Genomic DNA, 7175 nt, shown 5'->3' with positions numbered 1-7175 from the left:
GTGCTGGGACCTCCAGCAGCAGGGGGCGATGGTGAGGTATAGCACCGGACAGGGGAGCTCGAACAGTTGTGTCAGGACCTCAGCATTAAGTCGCGATGTGAGGGTGGGAGCTGAGCGGGAGAATGTGAGCAGTTGTGCTAGAACCTCCTTCAGCAGGTGGCAACAGTGAGGAAGGGCAGCTGGAATGGACCCTCTCTGGGGAAAAAAATAGGATGCCTTTGGGGGAAGAAATAGCTGATAGACAAAGAATTCCCCAACCTACTGTAAACCACCGTCTAATTCCATCTAAATACTAACTTGGTTAGCCTCAATTTCCCTTCATATTTGTAATGATCTGATCCAGCAGAATAAAGAATCCCTGCTTCAAGATTTTTGGGCTATCTATATGTTCAAATCTATTACACAGAGATAAAGATACTGCTCACCAGTGAAAGTTGGGAGGTCCCAAACTATGGGCAATGGAATGAGCAACTGGGATTCAGCCAGAGGGTGGTGAATTGGTGGAAATCATTGCTGCAAAAGTCTCTGGAGGCACCTTATAGATTGTCTTTGAGACAGAGATTGCTGGATCCTTGATCAGTAAGGAGATCAAACGTTATGGGAACAAGGCAGGAGAATGGCACAGAGAAATGATTGGCTGACAGAGCCGACTCAACGGGCCAAACGCCCTAATTCTGCTCCTATATCCTGGGGTCATGGGGTCACGACCTGTGAGGCAGCAATGGCTGCTGTGACAGTCCCAGGAGCCTCCTACCTGAGGGACACACGTGCCGGGAATGACTTTTGCTGGAGGAGGTGACCAAGTGGGAAGAGCTCTCGTTGCCACCAACAAAGCCTGACGCGTGGTCACCAACGGGAGGAGTGAAGAAAATCTGGAAATGAGCAAGCCACGCCAGAATTGAAGGAGCGTCGAGATTGCGGAAGCTTCTAGAGCGGAGGACGTTTTCCTTTTATTTACAGGATGCGGGCCCTGACAGGGCCAGCGTTTACTCCTCACCCTGAGTCACTCTTGAGAAGGTGGTGGTGAGCTGCCTTCTTGAATCGCTGATATTCATGAGGTACCGTCAACAATAAGATGGGAATTCCAGGATTTTGACCCAGTAACAGTGAAGGAACGGCGATATATTTCCCAAGTCAGGATGGAGGGGAACTTGCAGGTGGTGGTTACAGAAATGGCAAGGGCTGAGGCTACGGAGGGTGCTGAGGGCGGTTCAGCGCTGCCCTGGATAAATTAATGTAATAATTTCCTCGTCACTATCGTAAGCTACAACATACCCTTTTCTCACTCACACTGCTCTGTGTTAACATAACAATTAGAACGTCAGGGTCCGTAGACTGTGCTGTTCGTTATAGACAGCTCTCCTTTTACAGATGCCCTTTCTGTTCATGGTACTGAGGTCAAGACATTCTATTATACCGAGCTATCACACTGTACAACTTCATGTGGTGATAGCGTCGTCAAGGCAACCTAACATGGTCATCTCATGGTTACTGAACCAATTATTGAGGGCCCTGGACCAATATGATGAAGACATAACTTCAAAACCCACCATGGCAACTGGACAAACTTAATTAACAAAATCTGAAATCAAGCTCGTTATTAATAATTCAGAAATTGAGGGCTCTTGCGGTGCAGTTGTAGCATCCCTATCTCTGAGCCAGGAGGCCTGGGCTCAACTCCCACTTGATCTAGAGTGGTGCTTTGACAGGTCTGAGCAGGTTGATTTAAAAATATCCAGAAACTGTCATTTAACAACAAAAAAAACCTTTTGGTTTCCTGGTGGCCTTCAGAATAAAACAAAATTCTCCTTCATGAGTTATACACTGAAAGTAACCAGGCCAAAGGCTAAAAGGAGGATAAACTGGGAAAGAAATCTCATTACAGGAAGCACAGAGTGTGTGTGTCTGTGTGTGTGTCTGTCTGTCTGTGTGTCTGTCTGTGTGTGTGTGTGCGTATCTGTGTGTGTGCGCGTGTCTCTGTGTGCACATCTGTGTCTGTGTGTCTGCATGTGAATCTATATGCTTGTGTGTGTCTGTGTGTCTTTGTGTGTATGTGTGTGTGTATGTCTCTGTGTGTGTCTTTGTGTGCGTGTGTGTTTTTGTCTGCATGCGTGAGAGTGTGTGTCTGTGTGTGTCTGTGTGTCTTTGTGCGTATGTGTCTGTGTGTGTGTGAGTGTGTGTGTGAGTGTGTGTGTCTGTACGTGTGAGAGTGTGTGTCTGTGTGTGTCTGTACAGTCTGTGTGTCTTTGTGCGTATGTGTCTGTGTGTGTGTGTGTGTGTGTCTGTACGTGTGAGAGTGTGTGTCTGTAGAGTCTGTGTGTCTTTGTGCGTATGTGTCTCTGTGTGTGTGAGTGTGTGTGTCTGTACGTGTGAGAGTGTGTGATTGTGTGTGTATGTCTGTGCGTGTCTGTGTGTTTGTGTGTTTACCTGTGGCTAGAATCTAACGCCCTGTAATAAACAATAATTCGTAAGTATGGAAACCTGCTCTGCGCTTTCTATCAACTTCAGTACGAAAATCAGATAAATTGGGGGATTTTGCATACTTGTTTTAAAAGTTTTTGCAACAAATCCAAGAAAAGTGAGGCTCGATTTCCAGTGCACTACACCAAGAGTGAAGCACACCACCACATTCGGTACAAAAAAAAGCAAAAATAAACAAGCCCAAACTGGGAGTAAATTTATCAGCGGTCACCATGCAGCCTGTTCCTGAGCTCTAGGATGCTACGAATCTGTAATATATTAGACTTCATCATTTACAACCTTAAGTGTGTCTCTTTTCATTTGGAGTGAGAAGGGGTTTGAAGCCTGGGGTGCCTTTCTCAATCCGCTTCTCACCACTCATGAACTCGATTTTTACCAAAGGATCACTTGTATTGAAATAGTTCGGTTTCAAATCTTTCCTGCAATAAGAACAATGCAAAAGCAAAAGGGACACACAATCCTATAACTAATAGTGGTTTACATGCTGGCCTGATGCATCTATGTCTGCAAAGTTCTCCGTACACTCTGTATGGAATGGATGCGTTACAGCTCTCCCGGTTGCCAACCTATTCCCTGAGCTACTGTTTCTACAAAGGTTAAACCAGTCCTGAGCTATTTTCACACAAGTCTGCAATTGCCAACAAAACTTACTGAAAATAGCACTGACATGCACAGTCAGTTGGAAATAAACAGCAAAGGACTGTGGCAAAAATTTATGTAAGGACTGAAACTGTGCCGGACAGATGAACGCACAAGTGAAACAGAAACTGTGCAAGGTTATGGGGAAAGGAAGGGGAATGGTGCTGACGTTAAATTCTCAATCAATGAGTCGGTGCAAACACAGTGGGCCGAATGGCCTCTTCTGCACTGTAACATTCCATGATTCTGTGCAATATCATTGACACTGTGCACAACTAAAACTTGTCACTGTGCAATAAACCTTATTGATCAAAAAAGAATCGAAAAACATTAATGGAATCGAACATATACCCTCTCAAAAACCACAGGAAATAACTGCCAGTCTCCAGAAGATGATGCGAAGCAATTAAAGCAAAGAAAATGTCCTTTAAGGAAAGGAATCTGCTCTCCTTACCTGGTCTGTCCTACATATAACTCCAGATCCTCAGTAATGTGGCTAATTGCAGATGCTGGGAATCTTAAATAAAACCAGAAAATGCTGGTGAAACTCAGCAGGTAGGCAGCATCGGTGCAGAGGGAAACAAGAGTTAATGTTTCGGCTCTGATAAAAGGAGTCATATAGGATTCCAAACGTTATCTCTGTTTCTCTCTCCACAGATGCCGCCTGACCTACAACTTTCTCTAGCATTTTCTATTCGTACACAATCTTGGGACTTGGGAATATAATGGTGTTCCTTCATCATTAGTGGTTTGACACCCTATACTTCACTGTCCAAACCCCATTGTGTTTATAACATCACAAAGAGACTGATACACCAACGAACACCTTCATAAGCAAGCGAGGGGATGGCATAAACACTTCCCTCAGGTGTCATGAGGAACAAATATTGACATGCAAGAAATTTAAATCTCCTGGATTACTGGGCCAGAAGGAAAAGACCCTTTGAAATATACTAATTGCCCTAATAAAACACACATAAGATTTACAGATAACACAGTGTGGAGCCGGAGGAACAGGCCAGGCAGCGTCAGACGAGAGGGAAAGTTGACGTTTCAGGTCGGGACCCTTGGGTCCAGTTCCACACTGTGTTATCTCGGACTCCAGCATCGGCAGTTCTTACTATCTCTGAATAAGATTTTACAATCATATACCGTTTATAGCCAGTAATACTTTCAAGACAAAATCGCTGCAATGTATGAAATAAGGTATGGTTTCACAAGCCAAATCAGATTTGGTTCCAGACAGTGAATTCATGGCTGGATGTTCAGAAACAATCCAGCAATCTAGAGGCAATGAAAAGGAGAAGAGATGTGGTAGAATTGGGCAATATCGCAGAACGCATTGGTGAATACCTGCATACTGGAAACTATCGGTGATTCAATGTGGGGGCGACAGTCCAGAGCTTGTGTTGTGGGCTTTGGGGAAAGAAGCCATTATTTTGATCAGTCAGGCAATAACAGAAGCATGGTTGTTATTAGAGATTTAGTTTAGTAATACAGCAAGGGTCAACCGTCACCAGCTGAAAGCAGTGAAAGGGTCTAATACAGATATACAAGTCGACCTCCGTCTTATCGACCCCAAAAACTTCCTATCACAACTAACACACATTTGTCTTCCTTAAAGCAGCTTGATAGTAGGCAACAATGAACCTTTTAACTTAATTTCCAGTTAATTTTTGTCGCAATTTTCTACAGGAAGCCCCCATTCAGCCCACCTCATCTGTGCTACCTCTATGAAAGAGCTATCCAATTAGCCCCACTTATTAATCTGATAAACGTTCACCTTGCAAAGGAAGGAGGAGGAGCCAGTCTGTCTTTCATGTCGATTTATTCACGATGCCCAAGGCAGATTACTTTGCCCTTTCAAGGCCAACCCCAACTAGATGAAAACTGATTCTTAGAAAAAATAAATTCAATCGATCCGTTTGTTCGTTATATGATGCACCTCTGTGAGTGGAGGGACACTGATCTTCTAAGCCAGAGGTAGGGGCAGGAGCCCTGTACCATAAGACCCTCAAACTGGTTCCTACATATGTGTAGTAACCCTTCCCCAATTAAAATCTGTATATCTTAATCACAACTGGAGCGTTTACCGATTCACACAGAACTGACACATAATTTGCAACTTGAGCAACTCTTTTCCCCACAGTGCTTCATCTATCCCCTTTCCAAACACATCTTCAGTTTCCTTTCTGAGGAAGGGTCACCGGACCCAAAACGTTAAACCTGTTTTTTTTCCTTCACGGATGCTGCCAGACCTGCTGAGCCTCTCAAGCAATGTTGGTTTTGTTCAATTTCCTTTTGAAAGTCACTACTGAACCTGCTTCCCATCACCTTTTAAGTCAGTGCATTCCAGATCATTGTAATTCATTGGACAATCCTACTTTCCCCGGGGCCTCTAATTGCCAATCTGTCTCTTCAGTTTGTTGGAAATCTTGCAAACTACTTTCTCTCCCTCCTTCTCAATCCATATCAATAAACTTCTCCTCAGGGTCACCTGCAGGGTCCAGAACACTGCTGAATTCAGATAGATTCATGACACCAAGCTATCCCAACCTAGATGACTCCGTGCACTATTACAGCGCAGCTCCTCAGTGTAACGTTGTAATGGCCTACCTAAAACAGCTTACAATGGGCAACATTTACATGAATGGAAGTATTCTCAGTCACATACAAAAATAGAGAAAATAAATCACGAACATTCAAATTTCAGATTCTCTGCTCCTCCAGCCAGTTTCCAAACCAGTTAGAAGTGTACAGTAATCGAAATGAGACAGCCCGAACACCAGAACTGCCCAGAAATTGTGTGCATTTTCTTCCTTATTGTCGTTTAACATTCATAATAATTATATAATTAGTTCAGAAGGGCATAGAGGCCATGCCCCTTCCTCAGAGCTAGGAGGTCTGGGTTCAGGCCCAGAGGTATACACTAGCATCTCTTTGAACAGTTGGATTAGGAAAATATCTATAATTATTTCAGAGAGGTAACGGGTTATCACACAAGCATTGCAGTCCAGCTTCTTCTTTCCCGTGAGAGCCTGTGGTGTTATAAAATGGAAACTCAGTTTGATCCATCACAGCACTTAAAGATCTGTCTGGCCTGAGTCCTCACTGGTTTTTAAACCGGAGCTGCCTGTTTAGCTTATCTAAGGGAGGATGTAAATGCTTTGGCGGTATTTCAGAAGTTCCTGAAACTAGTAAGCAGGAGAGGCAGGTTGGTTTATAGGGAAAGGGTGCACAGGCTGGGCTTGTATCTTCTGCAGTTTAGTGACAGCTGACTCGATTGTAACATGCAGGATCCTGGGGAATCCTTGACAGGTGACCATGGAGGATGTTTCTGGGAATGAAGAGTCTGAGTTATAAGGAGAAGCTGGATAGGCTGGGACTTTTTCACTGGAGCGTAGGAGGTTGAAGGGTGACCTTATAAAGGTTTATAAAATATGAGGGACATACATAAGGTGAATGTCTTTTGCCTAGTGTGGGGGATATCAAGACCAGGGGGCATATTCTTAAGGGAAAAAGAGAAAGGTTTAAGAAAAGACGTGAGGGGCAATTTTTTTTTTTTTTTTTTTACACAGAGTGTGGTTCATGTGTGGAATGAACTGCCAGAGGAAGTGGTGGATGTGGGTACGGTTACGACATTTAAAAGACATTTGGATAAGTACATGAATAAGAAATGTTTGGAGGGATATGGGCCAGGAGCAGGCAGGTGGGACTAGCTTAGTTTGGGGTTATGGTCAGCATGGACTGGTTGGACCGAAGGGCCTGTTTCCGTGCTGTATGACTCTATGACTTATGGGAGAAGCTAGAACTCAGAGTTATTGTCTTGCCCATTTCAAACAGATAAGGTGAGAATCTTTCTCAGAGAAGGTCCTGAAAAGGAAATGGAATATTTTTAAGGCAGACATGGACAGATTCTTATTCAGTGAGGGTGTGAAAGGTTATCAGAGGCGGGCGCGAATGTGGATTTGAGATTACAACTGGTTAATCTACAATTTTATTCAACGGTGGAGGAGATTTGAGATTACAACTGGTTAATCTACAATTTTATTCAA

At 43.8% G+C, this 7175-nt stretch overlaps 1 protein-coding gene across 1 annotated transcript in view; it reads right to left on the bottom strand.

Annotated features, from left to right (window-relative positions):
- The window catches only part of LOC109937100 (collagen alpha-1(XXVII) chain B-like), a 298313-nt gene that overhangs the window by 288901 nt on the left and 2237 nt on the right, over positions 1-7175 (bottom strand). The window lies entirely within an intron of this gene.

Source organism: Rhincodon typus, chromosome 28 (assembly GCF_021869965.1).
Source record: "Rhincodon typus isolate 14 chromosome 28, sRhiTyp1.1, whole genome shotgun sequence".
NCBI lineage: Eukaryota > Metazoa > Chordata > Chondrichthyes > Orectolobiformes > Rhincodontidae > Rhincodon > Rhincodon typus.
The sequence above is the reverse complement of the archived record's forward strand: the minus strand, read 5'-3'. Positions and strand labels throughout refer to the sequence as shown.